We start from the raw sequence: 19,566 nt of genomic DNA, 5'->3' as shown, positions 1-19,566 counted from the left end.
TGGGCATGAAATGACTAAAAGGTACCTAAGGGCTATTCACTGATAAGACTTTGAAAGAAATGATGCAACTGGTAACTGACCAAAATTTGCACTTGCTATTTGCACAGTGATTTGTGGATTGATGTGCTAGCAGCAAAGTTTGTACTTCACGCAATTACTCACAGTTAATATACCTTGGTAAGTGAAATTTGAACTATGTTGTTGGGAACTGGTTTTATTTAATAATACTATGGTAACTAAAATTGTACATGTCAGAGAATTATGAAAAGATAGTACTGCCTGTACTCTCACAAGGGGGCAAAATAGTTGTCCAAGGGTGTTCATTTCAAAACTGTTTTCATACAAAAAACAAACAAACCAACCTAGAAATGACCTAAGCCCGTTTTAAGGAAACTGGTTGAACAAGTCATGTTTTACCTATACAATAAAATACTCTCAGAGGGTTAGCCTCAGAGACAGGCATGTCAGAAGGCTGAGAGGAAGATACACACACACACACAAACCACATACACCAAAAAACAAAGGTATAACAATAGGAAGCTAGAAACAACCGATGATCAACCTCTTTGATCATCTTGGCCAAGTAAGAAACATCTGGGTGAGAGAGTGGAAGGAACAGAGAGGGCTTAGGGCAACCCATGTGAAAGATGGCAGTAAACCAGTGGGAACAATGAAGACTAAGTCAACGAGGGAAGAATAAAGAAACTCTCAAGCTCTGGGAACCCAACTTAATCTGAAATCATGGAAAGTAACAAAGCTGAATGGCCTGAAATTCTAGGAGTGGAAGAGGGAAAATGGGGTGAAAAAAGATGACTTGCCCTGTGAAAGGAAAAGATGGGGAAAACAGAAAACAAAAGGGGTAAAAGAATTAAGGCATGAATGGAATGGATGAAAGGGGCAGGACCAATTGAATATGGGTATTTGAATAGGAGAACTAAACGAACAGGAAAGCTACTATGGAAAAACTAGGTGGTAAGTAAGCATTTAAACGGTAACCATTGGTTTAAAATACACATGGTTTATATACAGCTCTTTATCCTCTTGGTAAGCAGTCAAAGACACATGATTAAAAATCACCTCTTTATTGTTAAAAAGTTCTTAGATTTACCTTTTATAAGATGAGGCATAGCACAGAACTGAAATAAAAGTATGACAATAGAAATGATCGTTTCTCATTTATAGTCACATCCATAAAAGACAAAATTTAGAATATCTACTACTCTGTTACAGAATACCTAATCAGAATGATTTTTAGTAGGAAATTTCCCTTCAACAATTTTCAGAGTTGTAAAATCTAATTCAGTTTGAATTTTCTTCTCAAAGCAGTTTAATTCATCAATGTCATAATCTACCATCCATTTCAATCTCCATAACAATCTAGGTATTTTTCAAATTTTAATATCTTCCAAGCAACCATAGAAAATATCTTATTTTAGAAAACCAGAAACTGGGAGACAGAAAATAAAAGCAAAGTTTTTGAAATATTTGGAGTTGACTGCTTGTTAACTAAATCATTGGTTCTTAGACATTTAGTGAGTCAAAAGAAAGTTAAAAAAAAAAATTTGTTTTCCTCACCAGTTCCCTCAAATACAATGGTGTTAGTATCACGTGTTACTATGTTTTCTGTAGTAGGTGTTCATTGAAATATGAGTGTCTCTTGTGTGCAGTCCCTGTGCTAAAGACCAGAGATAAAAAGAAAATAACTCCTACCCTTACAGAGGAACAAATGAAGTTGAGTGGTGGGAACGTTAAAATAAACGATTGTAATGGACGTTGGTAGAAACATGTAAAAAATGTTAACATACTAACAACACAGTGGAGAGCAGAAAAGAAGAGAAGGGTTTCAAGCGGCTTTACGAAGAGAGATTTGGAAAAAAAGGGACCTCCCCTCTAACAATAGACAAAGGTTTGAGTATCTGCAAGATGCAATGTATTTAGATTCTGTGGCAAAATACAAAAACAAAAAAAAAATTAATTTGTGCTGAAATCCTAATATCAGAGTTTATAAATCTAATAAAGTCAACGACTCTGAAATGATGCCATAGGTTGATGATAAAAATATGACATGGTTAGAAGCAACCTAAGAATGACACAGTGGTGAACGTATACTCCATGGGGCTTCGTGCAAAGCCACCAAGGTAGGGAAGACAACACCAGCCTGGGAAAAAGAAAATAACAACAATCATGGCTGTCACTTCTCTAGTAATTCCTATGTGCCCGGCACTTTTCTAAGAGTTTTATATTAAATCATTTAATCCACACTGTAACATCACAAGATAGATTATGATTAACACAGTTTAAGGAAGCTGAGCTATAGAGGTTAGTAACTTGCCAAGGTCTAGGGGCTTGATAAGCATCTGCGGCAATATTTGAACATAGGCAGGCAGAGTGTAAAGGAGACATGTAGGAGGGGGAAGGGAAAGGGGAGAGAATAAAAGAGTCCTGAGGTAGCCTGGGGGCAATAGGTGGAGTGTGTTCAGGCATTGAAACATGAAAGTGACAGGACTGGATTTACAAATCCCAGAAGGATCCCTTGGGATCACTGTGGAAAGCTATGTTATGAATTCAATGGGAAATGAGGCCTTGGACTTGCCAGCCCCTCTTCACCCAGGAGATGCCACCACCGTGTTTCTCTAGGTCTTTCTTCACCCCTAGTTATTGCAGCTCTTACCATGCCCTGTAAGATTTGTCTGTCTCTGACTAGACTGTGAGTTCCCGAGAGGCATGAATTTATTTACTCACTGCTGGGTTTACCATGTCTAGTATGGTGCCTTGCACAAAGCAAACATTACTAAATAATCATTAAGCTGAACATTAGCAAGCTGTGATTTATTAAACATAATTGATGAGAGACCATAAATCCCCTAATTTTCCTCATCTGAGCTGACAAAGTCAGTTTGTTAAGTGTCATTGTATCTGCTTTACATAAAGGATACCTACAATAAATATGCACACCAAAAATTTTTTAGGGAATGGGAGATTGCTGGATGTGGTATTCCAATGTGACAATGGAACAAAAATGCCAACTGAAATGAATTAGCTGACTACATTGCCTATCAGTCCTCTGACCCTTGACCAAAGTTGTGTGCTTTCTGAAAAGAACTGAGAGAATTCAGACCAGCGTGATGCTGGGAGTCTTCACGGGATTACATTTGCTGGCGGATGGGAATTCAATCATATTGAGTAAATCCAGTGCCAAGAAACTTCTACAAGAGAGTCAAAGGGAGACTCAAAGACAATACATTCCTGAAGAACTTTCAAGCATTACAAAAGCTCAAAGCAGAAGTTAGAATCTCTTCTTAAAAAAAAGTTTCTAAGTTCACTCAAGCAGTTGCTCATGCATGCTTGGTCTCATGCACTCAGTATCATTTTAGTTACGCTAGACTTATCTGAAGAAGATCCTCCAAAACTGTAGTGAAATTTGATGTGAAGCCATTGATATAATTAGTCACAAGAAAATCAGGAAAAGAGCCGTCTAGCACTGAGAAGCACGTCATGTAGAGACAAATCTCACAATCTCTCAGTGACACACTAAAACTGAAGGAATTGACATCTGCCTGGTAAAAAGAGCTCCAGGTTCAAAATGACTGGTTCAAATACCACCTATGAACTCATTTATTCAGCATTGAACAAATATTTCTTGAGACCCTACTACATCTCGAGCACTGACCCAGTGTTGGAGGTACACCTGTGCACAAAATAACTGCAGTGCTCTCAGCGGGGGTTGCATTCTTCTGACTTCTAGACAACCAGCAGCTGTGAAAGTAGGGCATGTTTCAAATCCTCACTAAGCCTCATTTTTAAGTCTATGAAGTGGTGATAATACCCACCTCAGAAAGTTGGCAGGAGCCTTGGGCGGAATGTAAAAAACATGCCTAGATTGGCAATGGGGGCACAGGGTTACTGAATAAATCATAGTTCCTACTAGAAATATCCAATCACTGAAAGGACCGAACCCACTATAGATTCTTCCAAAGGGACAGTGCAACTTTAACAATGTTTGCCAACTGCAGGACAGCCTATTTCCTATTTTTTTCATGCCATAAATGAGTGCATTAACATTTTTCTCTCATCTTATGTTTTAGTTCTACAGTGATCTGTTTCAACAGTAGCTGAAGACCACGCAGTGGCAAAGAAATCTGCCCAAAAGATAGAACACAGTGAGAAGAAATACAGCACATTATTTTGCAGGAAATGATGGTACTAGACATTTTAGTTATATGTATACAGTGGCCTTCCAGCTCATGCTACTGAAAAGGGGATCCATGTAAACACGAATTTGTATTAACATACTAGAGATTTCTACTGATACATATCTATCTGTACATTTAATATATTGCAGCCTTAGACTGATCCAAGCATTTTGGGTACACGTAGCTATAAGAAAAATCCTAAAACAAATGCCATAAAACATCTATGGTATTTGGCTCAAAAATTATGCTTCTGGGAGTTTATACTAAGGTTAAGAAAGTATGTACAAATATTTAGATGTAAATATATATATCACAGTACTATTTATGAGAAAGACACACATATAATGTCTAAAAGTAGGAAAATACCTAAAGAAAATATAGACCATTTATATAACAGACTGTTATACAGCTATTAACAGTGATGATTTAGAAGAATATTTAATGAGATGGAAAAATGACACACTATTGAATACAAGTAACAGATTATAAAACAGAATGGGTAATAAATATGGTCCCAATTTTTGGTTATACATGAATCTACAGTTGATGGATTGGCTTACAAGTTATTTTGTCATCTTCTTAGTGTTTATATTTATTTTCCAACGTTTCTACAGTGGACCCATGTACTTTTGGAATCAATACACAGGACAACCACAGGACTAGCATGGGTATTAGTGACCCAGAATAAACTCTTCCTCATTCTGGCATTTTAAGGGTTCTCAGTGTAACAGTAAGCTCCTTCTCTGCCTATTTACCTTAAGCACATTCCAATAAACAAATTCTGCTGGAATATTCAAAGCTCCATGAATCTACCTAATCCCTCATTCTTAAATATAAATGAACCACCATGATTCACCAGTCATTTGAGGTAAGCCTACAACAAAAGTCTAAGATCAACACAGAAGGGTAAAAGGGACAAAGGAAGAGAAAGAAGCATTAGAAATAAAAAGATATCTTATTAAGTATAGATATGCTTATTGCTATTTTATTAATTTCTGATCTTCTTATTTTTCTTTCTTTTCATATCTAGGTTTAATGTTCTGAGTTTGGGTTTGTTTTTTCTTTTCTTACTGTTAGAATGAATGCTTAGATTATAGCTTTTCAGGCTTTTTTTTTTTTTTTTTTTTTTGAGACGGAGTTTCGCTCTTGTTACCCAGGCTGGAGTGCAATGGCGCAATCTCGGCTCACCGCAACCTCCGCCTCCTGGGTTCAGGCAATTCTCCTGCCTCAGCCTCCTGAGTAGCTGGGATTACAGGCACGTGCCACCATGCCCAGCTAATTTTTTGTATTTTTAGTAGAGATGGGGTTTCACCATGTTGACCAGGATGGTCTCGATCTCTTGACCTTGTGATCCACCTGCCTCAGCCTCCCAAAGTGCTGGGATTACAGGCTTGAGCCACTGCGCCCGGCCCAGACTTTTCTTTTAATATTACTATAACTGTAACTTTTAAACCCCTTAAGACATCATTGTTTTATAAGTTCATTTAGACGTACCAAATATTTACCACTTTCTTTATGCATTTTTTTCTTCTCAGCTTTCCTCTGGAATCATCAGCCTAAAGTACATCTTTTAGATTTTTCCTGATGGCAGACTCTCTCAGCATTTGTTAGTCTGTACATGTCTTTAGTTTGTTCTGATTCTTGAAAGATATTTCTACTGGATATACAAATGCCAGTTTGGCAATTATTTTCTTTTGGCACAGTGATGATATCATTACACTATCATGCTTTAATCACTGCCACTGACAATCTAGCCATCAAATTATCATACTTTTGAAGTGCATCTGCCTTATTTTCTCCAATATCTTTTTTATTTTCAACTTTGTGTTCTACAAAGTTATTCTGTTGTCAACATGTATTTATTTTATCTATTTTGTTAAGATTCAATAAGCTACATGAATCTAAAGATTGGTGTCTTTCACAAGTTCTTGAATTGCTATCTCTTCAAATAGTGTTCAAAATAAGAAATAAGGAAAGATAGATAATAGTAACAGAAAAGAGTATATTTTCTTTTTCTCTTTTTTTTTTTTTTTTTGAGATGGAGTTTTGCTCTTGTTACCCAGGCTGGAGTGCAATGGCGTGATCTTGGATCACCGCAACCTCCACCTCCTGGGCTCAGGCAATTCTCCTGCCTCAGCCTCCTGAGTAGCTGGGATTATAGGCACGCGCCACCATGCCCAGCTAATTTTTTGTATTTTTAGTAGAGACGGGGTTTCACCACGTTGACCAGGATGGTCTCGATCTCTTGACCTCGTGATCCACCCGCCTCAGCCTCCCAAAGAAGAGTACATTATTTTAAAAAAGATCTAGAAAGCTAAAATTTCTAGAAATACACAATAAAATGAATACAATTAACTCAATGATTTAAGAGTGAAAGAGACATGGTAGAAGACACTAAAGATTAAATATTAATGCCTGCCTATGTAATGTCTGGCAACATCTAATATATGATAATTGCCTTAGAGCAGAATGCCCTATATCCTCATAATTATGTTTGTCTTGGAAATTATGAGAATAGTAATAATTATTATCTCATTAACAGGTCTCAAAATTCATAGAAATAATTATAGGAATATCTATCAACTTAGAGCTGGTATAAGTTGAAAATGACAATGATAGAAGGAAGGGGAAATAGTAAAGAAGTAATGAGTAGCTGGGATTACAGTTGTCTATGTTCACGTCTGGCTAATTTTTTGTATTTTTAGTAGAGACGGGTTTCACCATATTAGCTAGGAGGGTCTCGAACTCCTAACCTTGTGATCTGCCCACCTTAGCTTCCCAAAGTGCTGTGATTACAGGTGTGAGCCACCGTGCCCGGCCTAACTTTTCTGTAAGTGAAAAAGAAAGATAATCACAATTATATCTTTTTTAACTTTCAAGTATTACATTATATGCATGAAAGAGAACACAATCCCCTAAATCTAATAAACGTTAGGAGTCACTGGTAATAGAAAAGGCAGTTCAAAGTAATTATTTTAAATGATGAGTATACATGGACACATGAAGGGGGACGGGGAGTAACTCATGTAGGGGCGGGGCAAGGGAGAGCATCAGGAAGAATAGCTAAGGGATGCTGGGTTTATACCTGGATGATGGGAGGATCTACACGGCAAATCACCATGGCACATGTTTACCTATGAAACAAACCTACACATTCTGCATATGTACCCCTGAATTTAAAATAGAAGTTGAAGAAAAAAATAATAAAAATAAACAGTTATTTTAGATAAATACAGTACAGATTTGGTTAAATAAATAACACTATTAGAGTCTTCTCGAAACTAAAATTAGCAATCCAGAAAAAGGTATTTTAGTATTTTAGTACCTCTAATATTTAAGCAAATAATAATTATATCATTTATCTTTTTAATTAATTATCCTGATAAATAAGCTTTTGAAGAACAGACTCAAAACTCCTATCAGTAACTCACAGGAGCTGGCAATGACAATCGACAAAATAATTTTTTTAGAAAGAAAGGTTAAAAACAAGCATCAAATTAAAAGACTGGCTTAAGAAAGCAGGAATGTTTCACATTTTACCAGTTAAACTGCTAGTAAATTACATATTAAAATTCCAGCCCCTTTCAGTTAAAAAAAAGAAGTTTGGTGATATTGTGACCATAACCGCAAAGGGACCAGTAATTCTCATGCTTTTATATCTGAATTAAGACATGTATTACTTTTAGAGCTTTGTGACCTTGAGAGAGTTACATTACTTATGCCCCTTTGCCAATAAAAATAAAGAGTTGGACTAAATATTTTCTATGGTCCCTAATACATATAAAATGTTTACAAATTTACTTCTCCCTGGAAATTAATTCTACCTTTATTCGGATAACCCTGACCCTAAATCCTGTACTCTCGTCTCTTAAAGATTATTAACTCCGGCTGGGAGGACTGGCTCACACCTGTAATCCCAGCACTCTGCGAGGCAGAGGCAGGTGAATCATTTGAGGTGAGGGGTTCGGGACAAGCCTGGTCAACATGGTGAAACCTTGTCTCTACCAAAAATTCAAAAAAAAAATATCCAGGCATGGTGGTAGGCACCTGTAATCCCAGCTACTGGGAGGCTGAGGCAGGAGAACTGCTTGAACCCAGGAGGCAAAGGTTGCAGTGAGTTGAGATCACACCACTGCACTCCAGCCTCGGCGACTGAGCAAGACTTGGTCTCAAAAAAAAAAAAGAAAGATTATTAACTCAAATACGTATATTCATAAGATTCTTGGTTGAACACAGGCCATTGGAATGAGAAGCTTGTCATGAGAAGCTCCTGAAACACCAGCCCTGGAGCCTCACTTCCCCAGGCAAAGCAGAAAAGAGGTCAGAAACTCATCTGCAGCAGGCCCTTTACATTTGAAATATTTCCTGGATTTCTTCAAGCCCTACAGACAGCTGATATTTCAAGGGCAGTGATTCTCCTCTCCTATCATGCTCATTCATTTTTGTTTCAATAAGTATGAAACATTTTCAAAGAAAAAGAATAACCAGCACCTATAAGCTCTGCCTCAGTGAACAAATCACTTCTTTACGAAGATCTCACCACATGCTATCACAGATCATTTCTCTCTGAAGTTAAAGGTCAAAGAATAAAACCTCCATCTCATAGTATAAAGCAATGGTTTCATCAAGCTTTAATGTCCACCTTTACTCCATGACTCACAGACTGTCACTGAATCTTGAGACACAAGCATTTCATCAATAAGGAGAGTCACAGAAAACACCTCAACTACACGGCTGAATCACTCTTAAAAAGGCTAAAGGATCCCTCCTTGGATACAGCCTCCAGCCACTGGAACTTCTACTTAGATTTGCAAATAGTTAACCCACAGAAGTGACCACAGAATTATTAAATATCAACACTTCTGTTTTGGTCTGATGGTTTCACTGTCTCCTGTCTTGAGTAGGACTGTCATTGAAGCAATGTGCTTTTTTTGTGGCCTTTCGTTATGTATTCTACTGATTTACTTTGGCAGCTTAAGAAAAGAAATCTATTGAGAAAAAGGATCTTGAGGAAAGTGCTTAATGAACTAGATTTCTATCTCTTGCCTGATAACAAAATGAAATGGCACATGGAGCAAATGTTTAAAGGTACAAAATAAAGTCACCAGAAGAAAAGATGAGCAAATATTTTTATAATTTTGCTTTACAAGTGTGACTCAAAATCCAATAATTATAATGAAAAGGTTGACACATTTGAGTTCATAAAAATTGGAAATTCCTGTAAAGCAAAAAAGAAAAAAAAATCCACTACATTGGGATAGAGGAACCAGGCTAAGACATTTTTGGTATATCACAATAGATAACAGGGTATAAAAATCAAGTGGAAAAAAATAAACAAACCAATTTTTTTAAAATACCAAAAATAATAAACCAACTATTTAAAGAAAATAGCTAATAAAAATATAAAACATTCACCTTCATTAAAAAAATCAAAGAACTGCAAATCAATGAGTCCCTTTTCTACCCAACAAAATGAACATTTAAAAGACTGATAATCACAAGTGTTGACAAATGCATGAGGAGAAATAGACTCTTTCACACTGTTTTCACAGAAGTGTAAGTTCCTTTCTAAAAGGTTATTTCAATGAATCTACCTAAATTCAAAGTGTGCATAATACCACTCCTGCAATTCCATTTCTATTATCTGCCAGAAATATTCACAAGGATATATATAGAGAGATATTTATTGTAACAGTGTTTGGAACTGCAAAAACTTACAAATAGCTTAAATTTCTGTTTATAAATAATGGAGCAAATATAATAAAATGTGGTAAATCCAAACAACATAAAGTACTATCCAATTCTTTTAAAGTTATATAGATCTACCATGGGAATACTTACTCTTAAAGCCTTCAGCCTCCATGTAAGCAGTTACCCTTACACAGAGGCCACCATGCTATGAGGAATCCCAACTATTCTGTGCATAGAGACCACATGGGAAGGCCCTAAGACTTCATAAAGAGAGAGAAAGATGCCTGGCTAGCACCTAAATGCCCCAACCCTTGCTGTTCCAATTCTAAGTCACCATCTAACTGCAGCTGCATGAGAGACCCTGAATCACACAGGTCCAGTCAAGTCTTTCATGGACTCCTGACACATCAAAAACCGCAAGAGATTTTTGAGCCTACAGAGCTGATGACCAGGTGCTGAACAGAGATCAATTTACCAAGTTGGTCACACAAACAGAGATGGCTCCCTGCCCACACGAGGAAGCATGCTTGCCTTTCGCCTTCTCCCAGATTTTATGCCTAAATCATTCCCCAGGTAAAGTGTGCATCTGGCCAGCTTCATTCTGAGGTAATAACCTGGTTGTTCATCACTTCACTGGAGAAAGGGAGATGTCTAAAAACTAATCCACACACATAGTGCTGTGGAGATATGGGTGGGTATGCCCATCTCTGGTAAATGCACAGAGTTCAGGCACAAAGGTTTATGTAAGTCCACTCCTAATTTGCAGGGTGGATAATCTGACTTTCAATTATACACACTAGTTTTATGGTTATAAAGAATATTAAGAAATCTGTAAGAAAAAAAAAAAAAAGCAGGTCAAGAGAACCTTTCTGTAGTGCCAGAAAGTAACATGTCAAAGCATCACAGAAATTAACTGCCAAGTGGCCATGACTGGAACAAAATGAGCAAAAACATAAAAAAAAAAAAAACAGAGTACTGGGTTATAATTCAAAGTATGAAATACACATTAATGAGTCCATACTGAAAAAGACTGAATAAATAAATGTAAGGGGGAGAACAAATTTCCAATTCAGAAGAATTCCAAATAATTTATGCAGATACTCCACCATCAAGGAGGTAGAATGTAACTCTCTACCTTTAAGGTGACTTCCTTCTAAAAGTACAGTATGGAAAGGGACAAAAAAGAGCTTCTTTACAGCAAAGAAACCTGAAAAAGACTATAGCAGCCAGGTAGTCAAGGTTAACATCATCAATGAGAAGACATAGTAATAGCAGATACTCTTGAAATGATGTGTTAAGAATGGCACTTTACCCTCTGTCATGTGCCTCCCAAAAATACGTCAGTCAAGTATAATCATGAGAAAAACATCAGACCAATCCTAGTTAAAGGACCACAAATACATGACTCATACTCTTCAAAACTGTCAAGGTCATCAAAAACAAGGAAAGTCTGAGAGGCTTTGCCAAGAAAAGCCTAAGGAGACATGACAACTCAGTGTAATGTGGTATTCCTGGATGGGGTACTGGAACAAAAAAACAAAAAAGACATTAGGGAAATAACTAGTAATTCTGAGTAAAGTATGAACTTCAGTTAATAATCATGTATCACTGTTGATTCATTAGTTGTAACAAATGTACCTTCCTAATGTAAGATGTTAATGACAGAAGATTGGGTATAGGGTATATGGAACTCTGCATGAGCCTCACAGCTTTTCCATCAATCTAAAACTATTCTCAAACAGCGTATTTATTGAAAGAAAAAAAAAATGAGAGAGAGAAGAGAAGCAGGCATGAATTCATATTATTCTACCAAAAATTTTCTATTTCACTTTAAAAAATGTTGATGTCCTCTCTGTCTTTCTCTCTCTCTGTCTGTCTCTCTCTCTGTCTCTCTCTCTCTCTCTCTCTCTTTCTTTCTCTGTTTCTCACTTGCCCACAGTGATCCTTCCATCTCAGCCTTTCCAATAGCTGGGACTATCAGCACATGCAAACATGCCCAGCTAATTTTTGGTATTTTTGGTAGGGACAGGCTTTCTCCATGTTGCCGAGGCTGGTCTTGAACTCCTGAGCTCAAGCAAGGCCACCTCAGCCTTCCAGAATGCTGGGATTATAGGTGTGAGCCACCCAGCCTGACCCTATGTTCTTTTAATTATTTTAAACGCATTTACACACTCAAGCCAATATATGTATATAACTGAGAAATTATTCTATATGCAATTTTTGTTTCATCCTTTTGCATGTAATACTATTTTGTAAACATTGTTTAATTTTATCAATAAATCTTTTAACATATACAGGTCGATCTACAGGCTGGGACATGAAAATATATAAATCATAAACAGAATTAAGTGAAAAAGGCAAACTGAACTTTCACTTTATACATTTCATCAATGTATGATTTTTCAAAATCACATTGTTTTCACATCATTTCCCTCACTGTGATAGACACTGTGGTGGGCTGCCTGGACTCCCCTTCAGAGATGAAGGCACTGCTCCTCCAGCTGCTGGGAGTGGTCCCCTATAGGGATTATCTCAGCTAAAGACAGGCACTTAGCCCAAAGTCTCTTCTTCCTGGGGAGCTTGCTCCCTCCTGAACCACTCTAAAGGGTCTCACACTAGTTTAAGAAGGTCCACAGAGCGGGCGTGGCCTCTAATGAGGATCACATCCAGTGAGCCTTGCAGCTCACCTTCACCCTCTGCACAGCCCTGCGTCCTTGCCTTGCCTTGCCTTTCACGGCTGCAGGGCCAATAAGCATCACACCCAATGAGCACTAAGGCTCACAGTCATCCCCTGTACAACCCTAATCCCTCGTCTTGCTTTCCATAGGTGCTGATCTCAAGAGCATACTCTCATGAAATCCCAGGCACGCTCATTTCATCTAAGAGTCTGTTTCCCAAGAAACCCAAGTTGTGACACTCCTTTCTTTTGATCTGCCAGCTCAGAGAAATAACTTTGACTACTACATTTCCCAAGTTCCCAGACTCAAAGCATCAGGCCAGAATAAGCCAACAGGAAAGAGAACATTGGAGAGCGGGAGGAAGGGAGAAATCAGAACGTTATCTACCTTGTCCTCTCTGCTCCAGGTGGGACCCATGCACCGGCTGCATCTCCCCAGGGTCCCAGCTGCTACAGTGAAGCCTAAGCTCTCAACTCTGGTTTCACCACCTTTTTATTTTGCCCTTCCTGCTCTCCGGGTGGTAGTGGCTTCCTTCCATTACTCTTCTCAGGGTTGCCTTAGGGTCCCACCATTCCGTTTGACCATTAACTCTTCCAACACTTGTGGTATTTGTTTCCTATATTAAATTCTTTTGAGTAAGTTACTGAGTATGAGCTTCGTTTTTCTAATTGGACTCTGACTAACAGTCAATAATCAGACCAAGATAGATAAATACATGGTTGGACGGACAGAGACAGACAGACAGACATCCCAAGGTACAATCTAAACTAAATTTAATACAGGCAATGAATTTTCCATTTTGAGGGTTATCCTGTTTTCCAATTCTCAAATCTCTTCAATGCCAAAAAATATTTTAGGTAGATCTCGCTTCAGTTGGATTTCAAAAAAAAGAAAAATTGTCCCCCAATCCTGAAAATAGCTGGTCTCTTTTGCAGCAATTATCAAGATATGTCATTAAATAAAAGTAATAATAAATTAATTGAGAAAAGAATTGTAAAGCTCATAAGACAGGAAAGGGAAGAAAGCAGCTTATTAATGATGCAGAACAGCTCTTTCTGCCCTCGGGCAGAGGACCCAACAGATATACCGAAAGGAGAAGCCTTAGAAATCTTATCCAAAAGACAGTTTTTCTTGCCTAGGCAAGTATCTTACCTATGCGGAGAGTCAGAGACGAACAATAAAGGGTAGAAAGAACATAATCTGCAGTTGAGTTTCTGTAGTTTAATTGCTGTTTTATTCTGAAATAATTTTTGGAATACAGTCATTCAAGCACCTTGTGTTTATCCTTGAAAGATAGGCTCGGTAGAAACAAACAAAAAGACAGCTAAACAGAGGATTTCTAGTCATTCTTCCTGCAGACAGGAAATGGGAGCTACAAACCACCACCTAAATTCTGTAAAGGCCTAGTATTTATTCCACCGCAATGACAGTGACAACTTAAAGACAGAATTTTAAAATAGGTAAGGAAGGGGAATGCACAGGTGCAGGGCCCGGGGCTGGAGTTGTGCAGGGCTCCAGCTTGTGCTTCCAGCTGCCTAGGAGACCTCACTACCTGGATTGCCCACAGGTACTGCAACTCGTTAGCTCCATCTACCACTGACCCTGTGGCCAAAGATAGGGAAGTTTTCAAATTGAGACTAATTGCAGGGTTCCAGTTGACCAGCATTTGTAGGAATGAAGACAAACACAGAGATGGTGTGTCTAAGAAACTTCGAAAGGTGTAGACCACCTGACTGAAGCATTTTTGATTTATTTAATATTTTTTCATTATATTTCTGTTCTCCTAGAAGGGAAAGGCATGATTACACTAAATCATGTTTCTTAGCAGATGCCCAGTCATCTTATCACATCTTAAAACCATGGTGGGACGTCTTCTGGTATCACAACACGTTAATTATGCTGTTGCTGGTGGGCGTGCTGCCCGGAGCTCTCCAGCTGACGCAGAGCAGGGTTCTCCGCTGTCTTCATACAAAGCGGAATTTGACAATCACTGCGCCGTGCCTTGGGACATCCCAAAAGCCAATATAAACACATCCTTTAATCCTGGGACACGACTTTCCGCTCCCACTCCGAATCCAGAATGACCTCCACTGACAGCAATACTCCCACATCAATGTCATCTGTTACAAGAAACAGCTCCATTGGTTTGCAAAGTGTTTTCCCTACCTCTTGCACACACTCTTCTTTGCAGCCTGCAGCAACTTTTGGCTTCATTACCCTAGCACTAGTTCCAGGCTTGAGCATTTTGTGGCCATCCTTTACAAGAGCTTCAATTCTCCATGGACCACCTGCATCCTGTCGGAAACAGTAGCTGAGCAGTCAGTGAGGCCTCTGAAACTCTCTGAGTCCAAGATTTTGCTTTCATCCTCAGGATGTTCAGCTGACATAGATTCCAGCAGTCATTGTCCTACCCGCAGTCGGGTTTGGAGTCAGCTGGCATAGAAAGCCCAACTTCCAGTGGTCTGGACAAGAAGGAGGGGCAACAGGTCAAAGCCATCTTTGAAAAATGAGAAGATCTGGCATGCACGTGGAACAGAAGGACATAATTTATAGAGTGCATCTGACGTGGATAATAGTCCAAGTCATTTTGTTTGTGCTCATCATAACTTACGTCCCATATTTTTTTAACCTACATCACTCTTGAAATTGACTGTTCAGTTGATATGCAGGTTTTTATAGGATATAAGCACTATCAGTGTGTCCATTCCTTGGGAGAAATCTTTAAGCTTCTGGCTTCATTTTATGTCATTCTGGATATACTCTGTGGTCTGACCTCCTCCTACAGGGTGTGGTGGATGCTGAGGAGTTCCTTGAAGCAATATTCCTTTGAGGAGTTAAGAGAAAAAAGCAGGCTGGGTGCGGTGGCTCACGCCTGTAATCCCAGCACTTTGGGAAACTGAGGTGGGTAGATCACAAGGTCAGGAGTTCAAGACCAGCCTGACCAACATGGTGAAACCCTGTCTCCACTAAAAATAAAAAAATTAGCCAGGCATGGTGACGCATGCCTGTAGTCCCAGCTACTCAGGAGGTTGAGGCAGAAGAATCGCTTGAACCCAGGAGGTGGAGTTTGCAGTGAGCTGAGATCGTGCTACTGTACTCCAGCCTGGGCAACAGAGCAAGACTCCAGCTAGAAAAAAAAAAAAAAAAAGAGAGAGACAGAGAGAGAAAAGCAACTACAGTGACATCCCTGATGTTAAGAATGACTTTGTGTTCATCCGTCATCTGGCTGATCAGTATAATCCTCTTTATGCCAGACACTTCTCCATATTCCTATCAGAGGTCAGTGATCTCAAGCTGAAACAGATCAACCTCAATAACAAATGGACAGTTGAGAAACTGAAACATAAGCCTGGGAAAAATGCCCAGGACACGATAGAATGGCACCTTTTTATGCTCAGTGGTCTTCCACACAATGTCTTTGGGTTCACGGAAATGGAGCTGCTAAGCCTGGAGCTGATCCCGGAGGTGAAGCTGCCCTCTGCTGTCTCACAGCTGGTCAACCTCAAGGAGCATCATGTGGACCATTCGTCTCTGGTAGTAGACCATCCTGTACTGGCTCTTTTGGAGAATTTTAAAATCCTGTGCCTGTAGTTTCCTGAAATGGCAAAAATCCCACACTGGGTATTTCACCTGAAGAATCTGAAGGACTGGTATGTTTCCCCTGTGTGGGAACCTTTTCTCTGCCACACAGGGAGGCTGTGTTCTCCTTGAACCATTGAGTACTATGCATTTGGAGAGCTTTCGGGACTTAAAAGGTCTGAGGACCCTCTACTTGAAGAGCAGCCTCTCCCGAATCCCAAAAGTCATTCTAGACCTCCTACCTTCAACTGCAGAAATTGTTCCCTTGATAATGAGAACTGGTTGTGCTGAACAACTTGAAAAAGATAGTCAATGCAAAAAGCCTAGAATTGATCAGCTGTGACCTGGAACACAGTCCATACTCCATTTTCAGCCTGAATAATATGCATGAGTTAGACCTAAAGGAAAATAATCTTTAAACCGTGGAAGAGATCATTAGTTTCAGTGTCTTCAGAATCTTTCCCGCTTCAAGTTATGGCACAATAATATTGCTTATATTCCTAGATGAATTGAGGCATTATCTAACCTAGAGCAGTGATTTTGGGGTCATAATAATATTGAGAATCTGCCCTTGCAGCTTTTCCTATGCAGCAAACTACATTATTTGAATCTAAGCTATACTCACTTGCCCTTCATTCCAGAAGAAATCCAGTATCCAAGTAATTTGCAGTACTTTGCTGTGACCAACAATAATATTGAGATGCTACCAGATGGGCTGTTTCCGTGCAAAAAGCTGCAATGTTTACCTTTGGGAAAAAATAGCTTGATGGATTTGTCCCCTCACATGGGTGAGCTGTCAAACCATACTCATCTGGAGCTCATTGGAAATGACTGGAAACACTTCCTCCCAAACTGGAAGGATATCAGTCCCTAAAACATAGCTGTCTGACGGCTGAAGAGAATTTGCTCAATACTTTTCCTGTAACAGAATATTTACAGATGTGTTTAGACAGATGTTGACCTAATGAAAAGAGACCCATATTTCAAAATCACTTTTTAAAAGTATGCTCCAGGACTTTAAATAAGAAGTAAATTTTTCTAAGTTAATAAAGATGAAAAATGGGTATTATGGAAAAAATTAGTAATTGATACGTGAGTTTACAATTAGAAAGGGAACACAATTTTGGAAACACATCACTTCTTCATGTATATATTAAGGCTTAAGTCAACTTAATCACATTTGATAATCATTTGGAGAAGGAATCTTAAAATAATATTTATAAGAATATTGATATCTTAACTTTTTTCATTTTTCTTCTAGTAAATGTTTCTTGAACAAGTGCTTTTCATCACTGTTAACTGGAGAACTATCAAGGTATTTTAAAAAATACTATAACATCACAATTTTTTACATGGTATCCAAGAGAAGTTTTGAAGATGCTAAAAGTGTTCCACGCATCTGTATTATCAATATGAAAGTGACTAGCTATGTGCCACTTCACAGCACTATGGATGTGGCCAACGTGATTGAGGAACTCAACTTTTTGCTTCATTAAACTTTAATTAAATTTTAATTTAAATAGCCACATGTAGTTAGTGGTTATCATCTTGGAATGAACAAGTCTATGAACTTAAAAATCAAGCAGAAAAAAAATACAAAGTAGTCAATTAAAAAAAAAGACGTGTGCTCTTTTTTATTCAGGTTGCCTTTGTTTGTGCCACTAAAACTATTATAAAATGACTTTTCCAAAAGTAAGTCAGACCTTGTATTGTCACTGAGAACAAAAATTAAAAAGAAACCAAACAAACAAAAATATTTCGGTGATTTCCCATCTTTTTTTGAAACAGTCTTGCTGTGTCACCCAGGCTGGAGTAAAGTGGTGCCATTTCGGCTCACTGCAACCTCAACATCCCTGGGTTCAAGCAATTCTGGTGCCTCAGCCTCCCAAGTAGCTGGGATTATAGATGTGCGCCACCACAACTGGCTAATTTTTGTATTTCTTAGTAGAAATGGGATGTTGCCCATCTATGTTGCCCAAGCTAGACTTGAACCCTTGGACCAAGTGATCTGCCCACCTCGGCCTCCCAAAGTGCTGGGATTACAGGTGTGAGCCACCATGCCCAGCCTACAATTGCTCTTAAAACAAAATACGAAATCCTACCTGGAGATGGCTCTGGCAACATTTCCCACCTCGTCCCCATTACACTCCACTCAGCGCTGCACAGGAGCCATCCTGGCCTCCTCCAAGCTCTAGGTTAGACTGTGTCATCTCCCATCCCAGGGCCTTTTCCCCTGCTGCTGCCTTATCTCATAATTTTCTTCTGCTCGCCTGTCACTTCCCAAGAAATGCCTTCACATACCTCCTGGACAAGACCAATTCATCCTCACTATTCCCTCTCTAACTCCTGTACAGCTTCTGGGCTGCACTAACTTCAGCTGCAACTTGAGATATTCTTTTTTTTTTTTTTTTTTTTTGAGATGGAGTTTCACTCTTGTTATCCAGGCTGGAGTGCAATGGCGCGATCTCGGCTCACCGCAACCTCCGCCTCCTGGGTTCAGGCAATTCTCCCGCCTCAGCCTCCCGAGCAGCCGGGACTACAGGCACTTGAGTAATTCTTTGATAAATATCTGGTCCCCTCAAAATAAACCCAAAAAAAAGTAAGTAAACTTTCCCTTTGACCTTTTAGCCCCCAGCCTCTTGTACCAGACTGGCCACACAGTAGAAACTCTACACATTTGTTAAATAAGTTAAAAACCATAGCAATTACGATATTAAACCCTGATCTAGCATCTACTATCAGGCACTCTTCTCATTAGTTTATAAATATAAATAAATGTAACCCTCAAAACAAAACTATGAGGTACCTACTATTATTATCCCTATTTAATAGGCAATGAAGCTACGGCACAGAGAAGTTAAGGGACCTGCCCAAAGACACAAAGCAATTATTGACAGAGATGTAATTTATACTCCAGCAGTCTGGCTCCTTAGTCTGGCCCTAAGCTCTATGGCCTCTACAGGATTAAATAGCAATTGAGTGGTTCTAGGACAGGGAGATGGTGCCAAAAGCATCCAAGGAATGTTTGATTTGAGGATACATTGAATTGGGTCTTGGGGGTGCCTGCTATTGAGTGAGAAAAGGAGAGGTTTAAAAAAAAAATCACTCTGGGCTGGGCATGGTGGCTCATGCCTATAATCCCAGCACTTTGGGAGGCTGAGGCAGGTGGATCACCTCAGGTCAGGATTTCGAGACCAGCCTGGCCAACATAGTGAAACCCAGTCTCTACTAAATATACAAAAATTAGCCAGGTGTGGTGGTGTGTGCCTGTAATTCCAGCTACTCAGGACGCAGAGACAGAAGAATTGCTTGAACCTAGGAGGTGGAGGTTGCAGTGAGCCGAGATCGCGCCTCCACACTCCAGCCTGGGTGACAGAGCAAGACTCCATTTCAATTTAAAAAAGATCACTCTGGAGGTAGAAAAC

The 19,566-nt window shown here is 39.0% G+C and overlaps 1 protein-coding gene and 1 pseudogene across 3 annotated transcripts in view; one reads left to right on the top strand and one right to left on the bottom strand.

Annotated features, from left to right (window-relative positions):
- ENPP1 (ectonucleotide pyrophosphatase/phosphodiesterase 1) overlaps window positions 1-19,566 on the bottom strand; it is an 81,625-nt gene that overhangs the window by 44,171 nt on the left and 17,888 nt on the right. The window lies entirely within an intron of this gene.
- On the top strand, window positions 13,601-17,101 carry LOC108591039 (volume-regulated anion channel subunit LRRC8B-like; annotated as a pseudogene).

The sequence above is a fragment of the Callithrix jacchus genome, chromosome 4 (assembly GCF_049354715.1).
Source record: "Callithrix jacchus isolate 240 chromosome 4, calJac240_pri, whole genome shotgun sequence".
NCBI classification, from domain to species: Eukaryota; Metazoa; Chordata; class Mammalia; order Primates; family Cebidae; genus Callithrix; species Callithrix jacchus.
The sequence above is the reverse complement of the archived record's forward strand: the minus strand, read 5'-3'. Positions and strand labels throughout refer to the sequence as shown.